The sequence below is a fragment of the Erythrolamprus reginae genome, chromosome 3 (assembly GCF_031021105.1).
Source record: "Erythrolamprus reginae isolate rEryReg1 chromosome 3, rEryReg1.hap1, whole genome shotgun sequence".
NCBI lineage: Eukaryota > Metazoa > Chordata > Lepidosauria > Squamata > Dipsadidae > Erythrolamprus > Erythrolamprus reginae.
The window spans coordinates 130,002,752-130,016,047 of record NC_091952.1 but is presented as its reverse complement, the minus strand read 5'-3'; the positions used below and the strand labels follow the sequence as shown (position 1 = coordinate 130,016,047).

General features: G+C 41.1%; 1 long non-coding RNA gene across 1 annotated transcript; it reads left to right on the top strand.

Moving 5' to 3' along the window:
- The first annotated feature begins 1,222 nt into the window (after window positions 1-1,222).
- On the top strand, window positions 1,223-2,814 carry LOC139165807 (uncharacterized). The gene is made up of 3 exons (XR_011558814.1): window positions 1,223-1,268; window positions 2,553-2,579; window positions 2,749-2,814. It is a non-coding gene; the product is annotated as an uncharacterized lncRNA (long non-coding RNA).
- The last annotated feature ends 10,482 nt before the right edge of the window (window positions 2,815-13,296 follow it).

Here is a 13,296-nt window from a genome sequence, read left to right as displayed (position 1 = left end):
CCCCCCTCATGAGTTGCACCCTAAATTACTTCAGTCAGGTCCAACTCCTGCACCAATCCAGAGGATTCTCCGAGCAACAGGTTAATGTCCACCAAGACAATAAGCTTGGGGAACTCCACTGCCAGCCCAGCTACCTCCTTGAGTAGCGCAGGCAGGGCTGTTGACATGCAGCTGGGAGGCACATGAGCAACAAGCCCAACTGAACCCCTAGGTCCAACTTCACAAAGAGGGACTCACAATCCGTAATCTCAGGAGCAGCGAGCCTGCGTAGGCTGAAGGTCTTTTTCACTATAATAGCCACTCATCCCCCCACCTTACCTGGGGTCGTGGCTGGTGCCACACCTGCAACCCAGCTGGGCACATTTCAGAGAGAGGGACTCCTCCTTCTGGGCCCAGCCAGATCTCAGTAACACATGTCAGGTCAGCCTCCTCATCTAGGAGTAAATCCTGGATGAAGGGAGCTTTATTTACAACTGACCTGGCATTGAATATCAACAGCCTGAGCCTAGGGTCCGAGATTCGCTTGTCGCCAGTACCCCAAGCTAAGCTCATGGGGCCAGAACAAGGGATTGCTTTCAAGCAGCGAGCTCTTGTTCCCCGAGAGCCGCCTACCCCATGTCTCCCAACATATATGCCTTTCCCCAGCAAAACCGGGATATTCCGGCCCTGTGCCACCCTAGATATGGGCTCCTCCACTCCTCCCACCTCTATATTGCAAGAGGGCTAATATCTCTCTGGTCCTTATTATGTTACAGGAAAACGGTAGCATTGGAAAATTTTACAATAGAAAAAGAACAAATGAAAAGGAAAATCGAGAAACTCAAGCGTGTATGTGCTGAAGTGCTAAGGCGTGAAAGACCTGAGGATTCTGGTAAGGACACAGTTTTGGAAGAATGACCCAGTGGGTCCCACTTTTAGAGAAAGCACTGAGATGTCATTTCCCATCTTGCACCAAGCCTTGATGACACGTTTGCATTCAGTATTTAGTTTTTACATCGAAACTGAGAGGCAGACTTCTTGGTGAATGTATATAAAATTCTGTTGCTAATCCTGTTGCCAATCCCCATTTTAAAGGCAGATAAATTATAGACTAAATATAGAATACCAAAAAGACATCTGCTATATGTTGACTATTTGGAAATAAAAATGTCAAGGCTGTTCTGCATTCTCACCTATTACTTTGTCTTCTAGTTTCCATTACTGATTTTGAGATGGAAAACAATTTGTTGACAAAATCAAGAGAAAAGATGAAACATCTCCAAAAGGAGGTAAGAGAAAACATTTGTTCATACGCTGTCACAGTAAATGTGTGATGGAACATATAGAAATTTTAGGCAGGTAGTTAGGTAGCTAGGTAGGGATAGATAGGATAGATAGATAGATAGATAGATAGATAGATAGATAGATAGATAGATAGGATAGATAGATAGATAGATAGATAGATAGATAGATAGATAGATAGATAGATAGATAGATAGATAGATAGATAGAGACAGTCAGACAGACATATAGATAGAAAGAACAGTAGGTAGTTGGAGAAACACAGATAGACAGACAGATAGAATATGAATTGTGATTTCTGTTTATCCTCAGTTGACCGTTTAGGTTTTTGTTTTGACCTTTGAAATACATAGTTAGCTTGCATTAGCAACCCAAGAAAGCCAGTTTGGTATCGTGGTTAAGGCATCACCCTGCGCACGCAGAGACTGACATTCCTTGCCCCACTTTAGGCACAAAGCCAAGTGGGTGACCCTGACCCAGTCACCTTTTCTTCCCCTAGAAAGGAGGCAACACCAAACCACTTCTGAAAAATCTTGTTAGGAAAATAGCAGGAACTCATCCAACCGAGAAGAAACTGGACTTTCCTTTTTCTTTGCTTGGTTTTTTTTTGAAAATTTTTAGACCGTAATCCAAGAAGTTTCTTCAGTTTTGGAAGAATAGTAAAATGTTATTTTTTTCAGTAGTGTGAATTTCCAGGCATGTGTCAAAGATTAGATGGCAGAGATATAGTTGGTACCCCAGATTTGAAGAGGAAACGATGTTTAACATCAACCCAAGTCATTTAGAATTGTTGATAGAAAAATTAGTTTCTTTAATCACTGTCAATTTGCTTTTTTAAAATAGGGTATTTTGTCTCCGGAAGGAGACATTGTCTTCTGGCACAAAGACATGCTGAGGTATATAATGTATACTTGCAGCTCACCTTAGAATATAACTATGAGAAAAATGAAAATAAATGATTTTTTCACAATTGGTAATGGTTAATAATGCATGTGCAGCATATTTTATGTAGTATATATGTTCGCTTTATATTTCTATTGCATATATGAAATCCATACACACATCTATACAGACTAGTTTATTTGTAATTTCTGTAAAAGAATGGCTGATGCTAATTCTTGGTCGGTTCCTTCTTTGCTACATTAGCTAGTTTCCTTGGCCACATACAATACCAATAGCAGTGAAATAAAATTTAGATGATTCATAATTGTTTTGAACCACTGTGTTTTACATTTCCTACAGAAATTAACTAAGACTATTTTTTTTTCTAGTCCAGCATAAAGTTGCGTTCCCATCAGGTAAGCAATCTAGTACATAAGGAACCTGTTGAGTGTGCATGACTGAGACATAGTTCATATCATAAAAAGAGGGGGGAAAGCCCAATGTGACTAATTGGGTAGTGAGGGGTAGCAAGTGGGCTGCTACGGAAATATATTCCTGACTTATGATCTATTTTGGCTTCTCTAGATTGTTCACACAAAAGCGCAAAGATCAGATGCTGATTTGAATAGAGTGAGGGAGCAGATATATATGTAAGTCTTCACATAGTTCATCAAATCTTTGCACAATCCTCTTAAGTTCACCCTGTCTGTATGACATTCATAATTTCATAAGGTATTTTTAATGTGTATTTAATAAAAATTGAATAAAAAGGTTGATAATTCAAGTTAAAAAAAACCCTGGGGGCTAATTTCTCTCTGGTCTTCATTATTTGCAGGAAGACAAAGGACATTTCTAACCTGCTGACTGAAAAAAATGAATTAAAAATAAAAATAAATGAACTTCTTAAGGAAAATAAGAAACTTTCCCAAGAAAAAAATGAAATTTGTGAAAACTTTGAAGAAAAGTTGAGGAGGTGAGAAAATTTTAGATAGCAACCCTGACTTTCTCATCGTTTCTTTAATATTTCAATTAGTTTTAATTTTAAACAAGTTTTACAATTTGAGTAAAAAAACCTAAGGGGGCTAACTTCACTCTGCTCTTGATATTTTACAGGAAAATTACCGCCAAGTACCGATGCCATGTTTGGCTTTATAGGTCATTACCAACACTAATTGTGTCCAGAAACCAATCAGCAAACAATGCAATCCACGTAGTGTTGGAGAAAGAGGGGCATGTCTAGGAATGCCCATGACCATTTGCACGGCCACATTTTGCACAATTTTAATTTTCCAAACACTCTTTCTTCAAAGGTAGCCCCATGTAGAGAGCATTGCAGTAGTTGAATCTCAAGGTGATATAGGCATGAGCGACTGTGAGTAGAGACTCCCGGTCCAAATAAGGCCGCAACTGGTGCACCAGGCAAACGTGCCCCTTGCCACAGCTGAAAGATGATGTTCTTTCCCCCCCAGAGTAATGGACCAGCAGATGGAAGTATCCTCTGAAAGCTTTCTGGGTCCATCAGGTGCCTGGGAAGGAATCCCCTAATCAGTTCCATCTCCCTGCAGAGGAGGATTGAAGCCTTGAAATCAAGCCGTAGCAGAAAATGATCTGACCATGACAAAGGCAACATATTTAAGACCCTTAATTTCAGATCATTGCTCAACTGCTCTGTGGGGAATACCATGTGACATGAGGAGCATGCCCCCCTCATGAGTTGCACCCTAAATTACTTCGGTCAGGTCCATGGTTGCCATGGTGGCCATAAATTCCTGCACCAATCCAGAGGATTCTCCAAGCAACAGGTTAATGTCCACCAAGACAATAAGCTTGGGGAACTCCACTGCCAGCCCAGCTACCTCCTCGAGTAGCACAGGCAGGGCTGTTGACACGCAGCTGGGAGGCAGGTACATGAGCAACAAGCCCACCTGAACCCCTAGGTTCAACTTCACAAAGAGGGACTCACAACCTGTAATCTCAGGAGCAGCGAGCCTGCGTAGGCTGAAGGTCTTTTTCGCTATAATAGCCACTCATCCCACCTTCCCTGGGGTCGTGGCTGGTGCCACACCTGCAACCCAGCTGGGCACATTTCAGAGAGAGGGACTCCTCCTTCTGGGCCCAGCCAGATCTCAGTAACACATGTCAGGTCAGCCTCCTCATCTAGGAGTAAATCCTGGATGAGGGGAGCTTTATTTACAACTGACCTGGCATTGAATATCAACAGCCTGAGCCTATGGTTTGAGATTCGCTTGTCGCCAGTACCCCGAGCTAAGCTCATGGGGCCGGAACAAGGGATTGCTTTCAAGCAGCGAGCTCTTGTTCCCCGAGAGCAGCCTACCCCATGTCTCCCAACATATCTGCCTCTCCCCAGCAAAACCGGGATATTCTGGCCCTGTGCCACCCTAGATATGGGCTCCTCCACTCCTCCCGCCTCTATATTGCAATAGGGCTAATATCTCTCTGGTCCTTATATTTTACAGGAAAATGGCAGTAATAGAAAAAATTACAACAGAAAAAGAACAAATGAAAATGGAAATGGAAAAAGCCACATTCCAAAAAATTGAAAATATTGATAAAAATGAGGAGCTCTGCCGAGAACATGACAGGTGAGAAATTTTTAGATAGCCACCAGGAACTACAGAGGAAAGGCTCGTAAGTCTTCACATAGTTCATCAAATCTTTGCACAATCCTCTTAAGTTCACCCTGTCTGTATGACATTCATAATTTCATAAGGTATTTTTAACGTGTATTTAATAAAAATTGAATAAAAAGGTTGATAATTCAAGTTTAAAAAAACCCTGGGGGCTAATTTCTCTCTGGTCTTCATGATTTGCAGGAACACAATGGAAATTTCAAAACTACAGAATGAAAAAGAAGAATTACAAATAAAAATTAATGAACTTTTTAAAGAAAATAAGAAACTTTGCAAAGAAAAAACTGAAATTTATCAGGAGCTTGAAGAAAAGTTGAGGTATTTCCGTTTGCGTCGAGGCTTGTAGACCAGTGATGGGCAACCTTTTGAGCTTATTGTGTCAAAATTCGCCAAAAAACCGAGCATAACTCGGGTGGTGTGTCACCTTGAGGAAAAAAACATAATTTTGTGCTAAAAGTGTCTGGTAACCGATTCCAGGCACTCCAAATTTCTCGTTCATAGTGGCACTCCTCTTGATTCTCCAAGCGACACCTTTCTACATTCTCAAGCTTTGACCTCAAGTCAACAAACAAGCTTCTCCAAGTCTTATTTTCACTTTGTGGAATAGTCCCCGGACTCTTTTTTTTTAAAAAAAAAACTCCTGCAGGAGAGGGAGGGGCGCCCTTGCCCCAAAGACTCACTGAAACGGCGAATTCTCACGTGAATTGCAGGTTATTTCCAGAAGCCTGAGACAGATATCCTTGCAAAGGTTTGACAGAAAAAGCAAGCAAAGAGCAAACTTCAAAAGAAGGGAAATGACGGGAGGGAAGGAGGAGACGAAAGGAGGAAGGGAGGGAGCAGAGGGGAAAAGGAAGGAAGGGAGGAAGGAAGGAGAGAGAGAGAAAGAATGGTAAGAAGGAAGGAAGACAGAAAGAAAGAGGGAGAGAGAAAGAGGGAGAGAAAGAAAGGAAAGAAAGAAAGAAAGATGGTAAGAAGTTAGATAGAAAGAAAAAGAGAGAGAGATGGAAAAAATGAAGGAGGGAAGGACAGAAGAGAGAATGAAAGAGAAAAAAAGAAGTAAGGAAGGAAAGAAAGAAAAAGAAGGAAGGAAGGAGAGAGAGAAAAAAGAAAGGTAAGAAGGAAGGAAGATAGAAAGAAACAAAGTGGGAGAGAGAGAAAGAGAGAGAAACAAGGAAAGAAAGAAAGATGGTAGGAAGACAGAAAGAAAGAGACAGAGAGAGAAGGAAGGAGAGAGAGAGAGAAAGAAAGAAAGAGAAAAAGAGAGAATGAAAGAAAAAAAAAGAAGAAAGAAAGATCCCATGGGCTTTGAAAAGGGGGGGCAGCCCAGCCTCTCTCTTTCCGGTGAGAAGCGGGAATAGCCCAAGGAGCAAGGCCCTCTCCAGCCTGTGCCCAGCTGAAGCTGCGGGAAGAAAGCAAAGGCCGCTCCGCCAGTTGCCTCCATTGCCCAATTCCTGGCATAGAAAATCGAACAGAGGGAGGGGGAGCTTCATCCGGAAGAGCGAATGGAAGAGCTACGGGAACGTCCCCCCCCCCCACGCGCGAGCGCCCCAAATCCCTCCATGTTTGAAATTTCTGAACCGCAGTTGGTTCGAAGATTTAAAATCCGGTCGAGGTCGACCTGGATCTCGAGAAGTCCCACATTTTGTGCAACATCTGACGGCCCTCTTTCACCTACCCACCCCCAAACATTGGGAAGCCGCGCGTTCCCCGTAATGTCTTATGCTGGAGACTTAACGATCCCCGAGAGACATTAAGACAAAAGGCGGCGACTTCGTTCTTAGAAGACCCATTTTCTGCGCGAGCGATGAATGGGATCGTAATGCCATCTGCTGGACAAACCGCAGTATTGCTCCCTTGGAAACGAGTAGAAAAACCCCTTCGGCCCAGCTCCGTTCCCGGAAGGGGCTCTTTGGAAGGAACAGGTTTCATTGTAATGGAAAGAATCGGCTCACTCAATGAAAGAGAACACGAAGCGACGATATTTCTTCCTCTGGAAAAATGGACACCTGACTTCCTTAGTGGCCGCATGTCACTGAAAATGGCTACGCGTGTCAGTGCTGACACGCGTGTCATAGGTTCGCCATCACTGGTGTAGACGCTCCGCTGAACTCTGAATGCTCCTCAAATGAAAAAAATAAACTTTGGATTTTAAACCCCATTGAACCTCTTGGAGTCTCAAATAAACTGGACTAAGTAAAAAGCTAAAACTTTGGAACCTGGAAGCTAGGAGCCAGATGCGTCCGATAGCAGAAGCTTTGTTTAAGGGAAACATTCGTTTCAGCTGGCAATATCCGGCAATTATAATGGTCTTTCGAGAGGGGAAAATGTACCGAGCAAAGTCGTTGGAGGAAGGGAAGGAAATGCTGGGAAAACTTGGTTTGAATCCGGATTTAAAGCAACAGGCAGAAAAAGCAACAGAGGCGATTGAAGAGGGGGCTGCAAGAGGAGGAGAGGGGGTTAAAAACCTTTTTGAACTTTTGCAATCAACATTCCCCATTAAGGAGTTCTAATTGAAAAGGCAAGCTCTTTTGGAGAAAGAGAAAGAAGCACCAGATTCTTCCAAAATGGAGGCAAGAGTTACGAGGCAAAAAAAGAAATGAAATGTTTGTAAAATATTTTTGTTTTGATTGTTTTATATATTAAGAAAAAGGTTAAGGTTTGGTCCTGATTTAATTTAATATTTGTTTTAATTTTAATCAAATTAAGGGAGACTTGGGGAGGGGAGTGTGGGGTTTTATTTCCTTTTTTAAAGAAAGGGTGTTAGGGGGAGAGCAACAGTTTTGGTGGAATCGTGCCCCCAGTGGTGCCTGATCAAAACAGCGGATTTCCCCCCCGCTTTTCTCTCATTGTGAGAGAAATTCGGGGGGAGGCACCTGGGTGGGAAGATTCTTTTATAAAAATGAAGAATTTAATAGAACTCTGGGTTACAGGAGGGAAAAACGTTAAATGGAAATACTATGAGTGATCGAACAATTATGGCATTAAATATAAACGGTCTTGCATCGCCTCTAAAAAGGCACAGACTATTGAAATTAGTGAAAGAAAATCATGTCAATTTTTTATTTCTTACTGAAACCCATAAGAGACGGAAAAGAACGGATAAACTAATTGACAGTAATGAATGGAAAGGTATTTTCGAATCTAGAGGAAAAATAAACAGTAGGGGGGGTAGCTATATTAATAAATGAAAGGAACCCATTTCAGGTGATACAAACAAAAGGGGACAAAGAAGGAAGATTATTATTTGTAAAAGGAAAAATAAACCAAATTACAATAACACTTGCGGTAATATATGCTCCAAATGTAAATGCTAACCAATTTAGTATGAATGCAAAACGTAAATTGGATTTATTTTCAGAAGGGATGGTGATATATGCTGGGGATTTCAATGTAGAAATAATGGCTAACAACAAAGAAAAGAAACAACTAAATTTAAATAGGTTAAATATGACAGACCTACATGCTGATAATTTAAATAGAGGAACATATTCTGTAAGACATAATAAGTTTAGTTGTATTGACTATATATTTATGAATAAAACAGGAAATATTCAAATAAAAAAAGCAGAAATTAAGAGTAATTGGATATCTGACCAGGCACCCATAACAGCAGTTATAAAAATAGACTCCATTAGTAGACAAAGAATTTGGAGATATAACACAATTGTTTCAATAAGTTAAAAAAATAGGGGAAAAATTCAGAGAGATATTCAGGAATTTTATAATATAAATGAAAATGGTGAAATGAGGCAATCAGTTATCTGGGACACGAAGAAAGCAGTTATTAGGGGTAATTTAATCAGTATGGAGTCTTATATTTAAAAAAGTTGGGGAATGGTAAGGGAAAAAAGAATAAGGGAAATAGAATTAATAAGAGAAGATTTAAGAATAACAAGAAATAAAGAATGGAATGATTTGTTAAAACTTACAAAGACATTTGGAGAGATTGTATAATAATGTCCTCACAACATTAGATGTTCCACAAACATGGAAGAACTCCAAAATTGTAACAATTCCTAAACCAGATCGAGATTTAAAAGAACCCGGTTCCTACTGCCCAATTAGTCTACTAAATCAGGATTATAAAATTTTGATGAAAATTTTAGCAAACAGATTGGAAAATATACTACCAAGAATAATTGGAAAGGATCAGTATGGATTTATAAAAGGAAGAAGAATATATGAACCTATTAGAAATATAGTGAATGTGCTGCACCATGCTACTAGAACTAAAAGGAAAATGGGACTATTAAAGTTAGATGTTTATAAAGCTTTTGACAAAATAAATCATGACTATTTATTTCAATTATGTAATAGCCTGAATATGGGGAAACATTTTGTCAAGTAATAAAAGAAATATATAAGGAAAATATAGCCTATGTTAGAGTGAATGGAAATAGAACGGAGAAGATAGAAATAAATAATGGAACCAAGCAAGGATGCCCCCTATCCCTGATGCTTTTCGTGATGGCAATTGAAACATTAGCTAATAAAATTAGAAAAGACAAACAATGGAAGGGATATCAAATAGGGAATATGGAATTAAAATTAAATCTATTTGCAGATGATGCTATAATAATTACAGAGACACCAGTAGATATGATTAAGAGAATGATTGTAATACTTCAGGAATTTAAAGACCAATCAGGGTTAAAAATAAATATGGAAAAATCAGAAATTATTTGTTTAAATACCGGGCCTAAAGAACAAATTGAAATACGGAAGGTATCAGGTTTAAAACGGGGGAATAAGAAAATGAAATATTTAGGAGTTTGATTATTAAAGAACCCAGAAAATATGGTGGAATTTAATTATAATTTAATATGGAAAAAAATTCAGAAACAAATTAAGAATTGGGGAAATAAAAATTTGAGAAGATTGGCTAGAGTAAGAGCATTAAAAATGATGATTATCTCAAAAATGTTATACATTTTACAGGTAATGCATGGAACCTTCCCAATAAGGAAATTAAAAGAATGGGATACTAAATTAAATGCTTGGAGAGAAGGTAATAAAAGACCAAGAATTTTAAAAAAAATGGCTGATAGCCACGGAAGGCGAGGGAGGTTGGGGAAATCCAAGTTTGGAGTATTACAGGGATGCATATCAAATAGATAGATTAATGGAATTACAATTATTAGAAGAGAAACCATGAGTAGAATTAGAGAAAGGAATTAATGACATTAAGAATCAAGAATTATTATTTAGGAAATGGAACAAGATAGAAATAAATAGATTAATAGATCCAACTAAAGCGATTATAGAAAGTTGGATGAAATGGCAAGGCAAATTAAAAATGACAAATTCTAAATTAGCGACGCTGCATGTGATAAATATAAAGAAAGAAAGTAACCTCACAAAGATAATATGGAAATTAAAGGAAAAAGGTATACAGAGAATTGAACAGTTATATGAAAAGGATGGAAGGATCAATAGAAATGAAATAGAGAGATGCCTTGGACAACAAAATTGGTTACAAGTTAACTCAATAAGTACGTATTTAAATAAAAGGGAAAATAAAGAAATATTCCTCAAACAAGAAACAAATTTAGAGAAGATATTAAGGGAAAAGAGTAAGAATATAAAAGCTGGCTTTCCGGCAAAGCAGCGTGCTTTTCAAATGTGCTGCTTTCCTGCAACTCTTTCCTGAGCAGGGGGGGGAGGAGGCCACTCCCCCCCCCAGGAAAGAGGTGCAGGAAAGCAGCGTGTTTAAAAGGCACGCTGCTTTCCTGGAAAGCTGGCTTTCCTGGCCGGCACAGGGCTTTCCCGCCACTCCCCCCCGAAAACACAACGGAGACAGGCAGGGCGAAGCGGCGTCATGAGGCTCAAGCAGGCAGCCTCCGCGCTTTTCTTGGAAGAGGAGGAGAGGGGGCGGATCGGGCGAGCGGGGGCAGCGCCAAGAGGCCAGGGGCATGCGGGGGCGGGAGGCACGATGGGGAGGCAGGGGAGGCCGCGGCTCCCTTTCCTTCTACTGTTGGCGCCTCTCCGTCCCCGCCCCCCCGGCAGGCTGGCAGGGGGATGGGGAGCGTGCGCCCGTGGAAAAGGGTGTGCGGGGGTATTTTGGGGCACGCGCATGCTCACGCGCGCAGCTTACGGGGAACGGTGTCTTCTTCCCCACTTTCCTCCCTCACTTCCTTTTGCTTTCAGAGGGAGAGGGAAAACCAAATAAAAACAGGAAGGAGGCAAGGACAGAAAATGGTGCATGGCTGCAAAACAGGAGAAGGGCATTTTTCAGCTACTTTCTGGGACTGAAAAGTTGAGGGGACCCAAGCAGAGGCGGGTTCTAACTTGCCACTGGTTCGCTTCCTCGAGATGGTGACGGCATACACAGTGCTGGAAACTGGGCTTCTCCACATGCTCAGAAGAAAATAAAAATAAAAAATAAAACGAGGGCTGTGCCCATGGACCGACACTGACCAATCCGGTTCATTAACATCATCATGACATCACCAGTGGGTCGCTATCGGTTTGGGTGAACCGGTCCAAGCTAGGAGGGACCCATCCCTGCTCTGGACTCACAACTGCTGCTGGAGGAGCAGTTGTTTATCTGTGGCTAGCTGGCTTGGCACAGAGTCACCTCCTCCCATTTGTTCATGGTCCCTCACTACTTGGTCCCTTCATAATTGCACTCATGTAATGGGCTGTATATCGAGTCTTCCTTTGGCTATCATGCTGCATGGACTTTTGGGTTTTTTCTCAGGTTTAAAATAAGGTCGTCACTTTTCAAACCATGAATAGCACAGAGCCAGGATACTTGCAAGGCCTCTCTCTGTCTGAGACAGATAAGAATGGGTGTCTCCGGGTCCCCTCGCTTAGACATCACCCAGTGAGACCATAGCTGCCCCTGCCAAGTGGTAAGAGGATTTTCTATGACATTCAGCATCCCCCCTTCATCCCCTTATTGGGTGAAATGGACTCGTCAAACAGTTGGTTCTTCCTCTAACGTATAGGGTAAGTTGAGACTAGAATTCAGAAGGTGTGGAGGGAGAATGATTTTGTTGGTATGATACGCTGCACGGTTTGTGATTACTATCATTTTGTTGGCTTTTATATTTTATTCTTAAGCACTGACCCGCCCAGGAATGTTGGGCATAAGATGGGTGTCCACATTAGTCTCCTAAATAAAAAGAAGGGATTACTATGGTGTGATCTGCTGCCCAAGAACAAAATCAAGCCGATCCCAATGAATGAGGAATTTGCATTCAGCTGACTAGGAAGGGAACGGGGAATAAATCTCTTTGATTGAAACAGTTTGAGTGTAACAGAAGATGGAGGCAGTTGGGAACTTCTGGGACCTCACATCATTCAGGCAATCCAACCCTGATGTGACCTGAGTTAGATCCTCCAGAGAGATTTTCCCTCAACAATGTGGCTGTTGGGAGGAACTATGCAGATTCCCTCCTACTTGGCATGATCACCTCAGTTGTGGGCTTTTCCCTTGGGAGCAAAGAAAAAAGAAGTTGGAGGACAACACACAGTAAGGACTGAAGTCTCACTTTCTGGCATTGCCATTTTGCCAGCTATGAACAAGCTGGAAGAACAGAAATTATCAGGGCAAAGCAAAGGAATGATTACCCAGAGGGAGAGACCTTTTTGTGGTGTTCTTAGAAAAGACTAGTATGGAGGCGTTTTTAAAAATAATAAATGATAAACTATTAAAACCTGTTTGAATATTTTTCACTTTCAACTCCTTGTCATCTTCCTGGCTCAGGAAACAGATCTCCACTCCACATTCTCAAATTCATCTCTGCATCACTAGGAATAGGATGGGCAGGAACTGCTACAAAACCCTCCAGTCCAGCACCTGAATTTCCAGGGTTTTTTCCTGAGTTTAGTCATTGATGTCAATGATGGTAGAGGTGGCTGCTATGTTCCCAGGACCCCTTCTGCTAGCACAACTCTCTGAAGTGGTGATGTTATAGACCAAAATATTTGATTCCTTACCTCTGGTTGTTGGTCTTGATGCTTGTCTAGAATTTCCCACAAAGCCCAAACAGAATGATTGGAATGGCTGGGAGGTTCCCACCTCTGACAGAGTGCACTATTTTATGGTGCTGAAAAGTTGCCCCAAGAAATCTCTTTGGATTTGCGCAGGGGAAAGTTCTTTCTTAAGATCAGGTATGGGGTTACGGAGGCTCGCAGCTGGCAACTGACTGCGCGTTAGTCACAAAATAAATAAATAAATAAAATAAAATAAATCCAATTGAGAGAAAAAACCTCGGACAAGAAACTTGAAAACAACTTTTTCTCCTTGGTGAGACAACCTAGATTCAATTCAGGATGACCCTTTTATTGAAAGCAGACACAGAAATGCAGGCTTCTACGATGCTACATTTCACATGGGTCTGTTACACCAATTCAAATTCATAACGTATTAAGCGTACAAAATATAACCAATAAAAATCACACAACCTGGGCTACATTTCAAAGTGCTGATTCATGAGAAAAAGAAAGCGAGAGCGAGAGAAAGGTCCCATCAGCC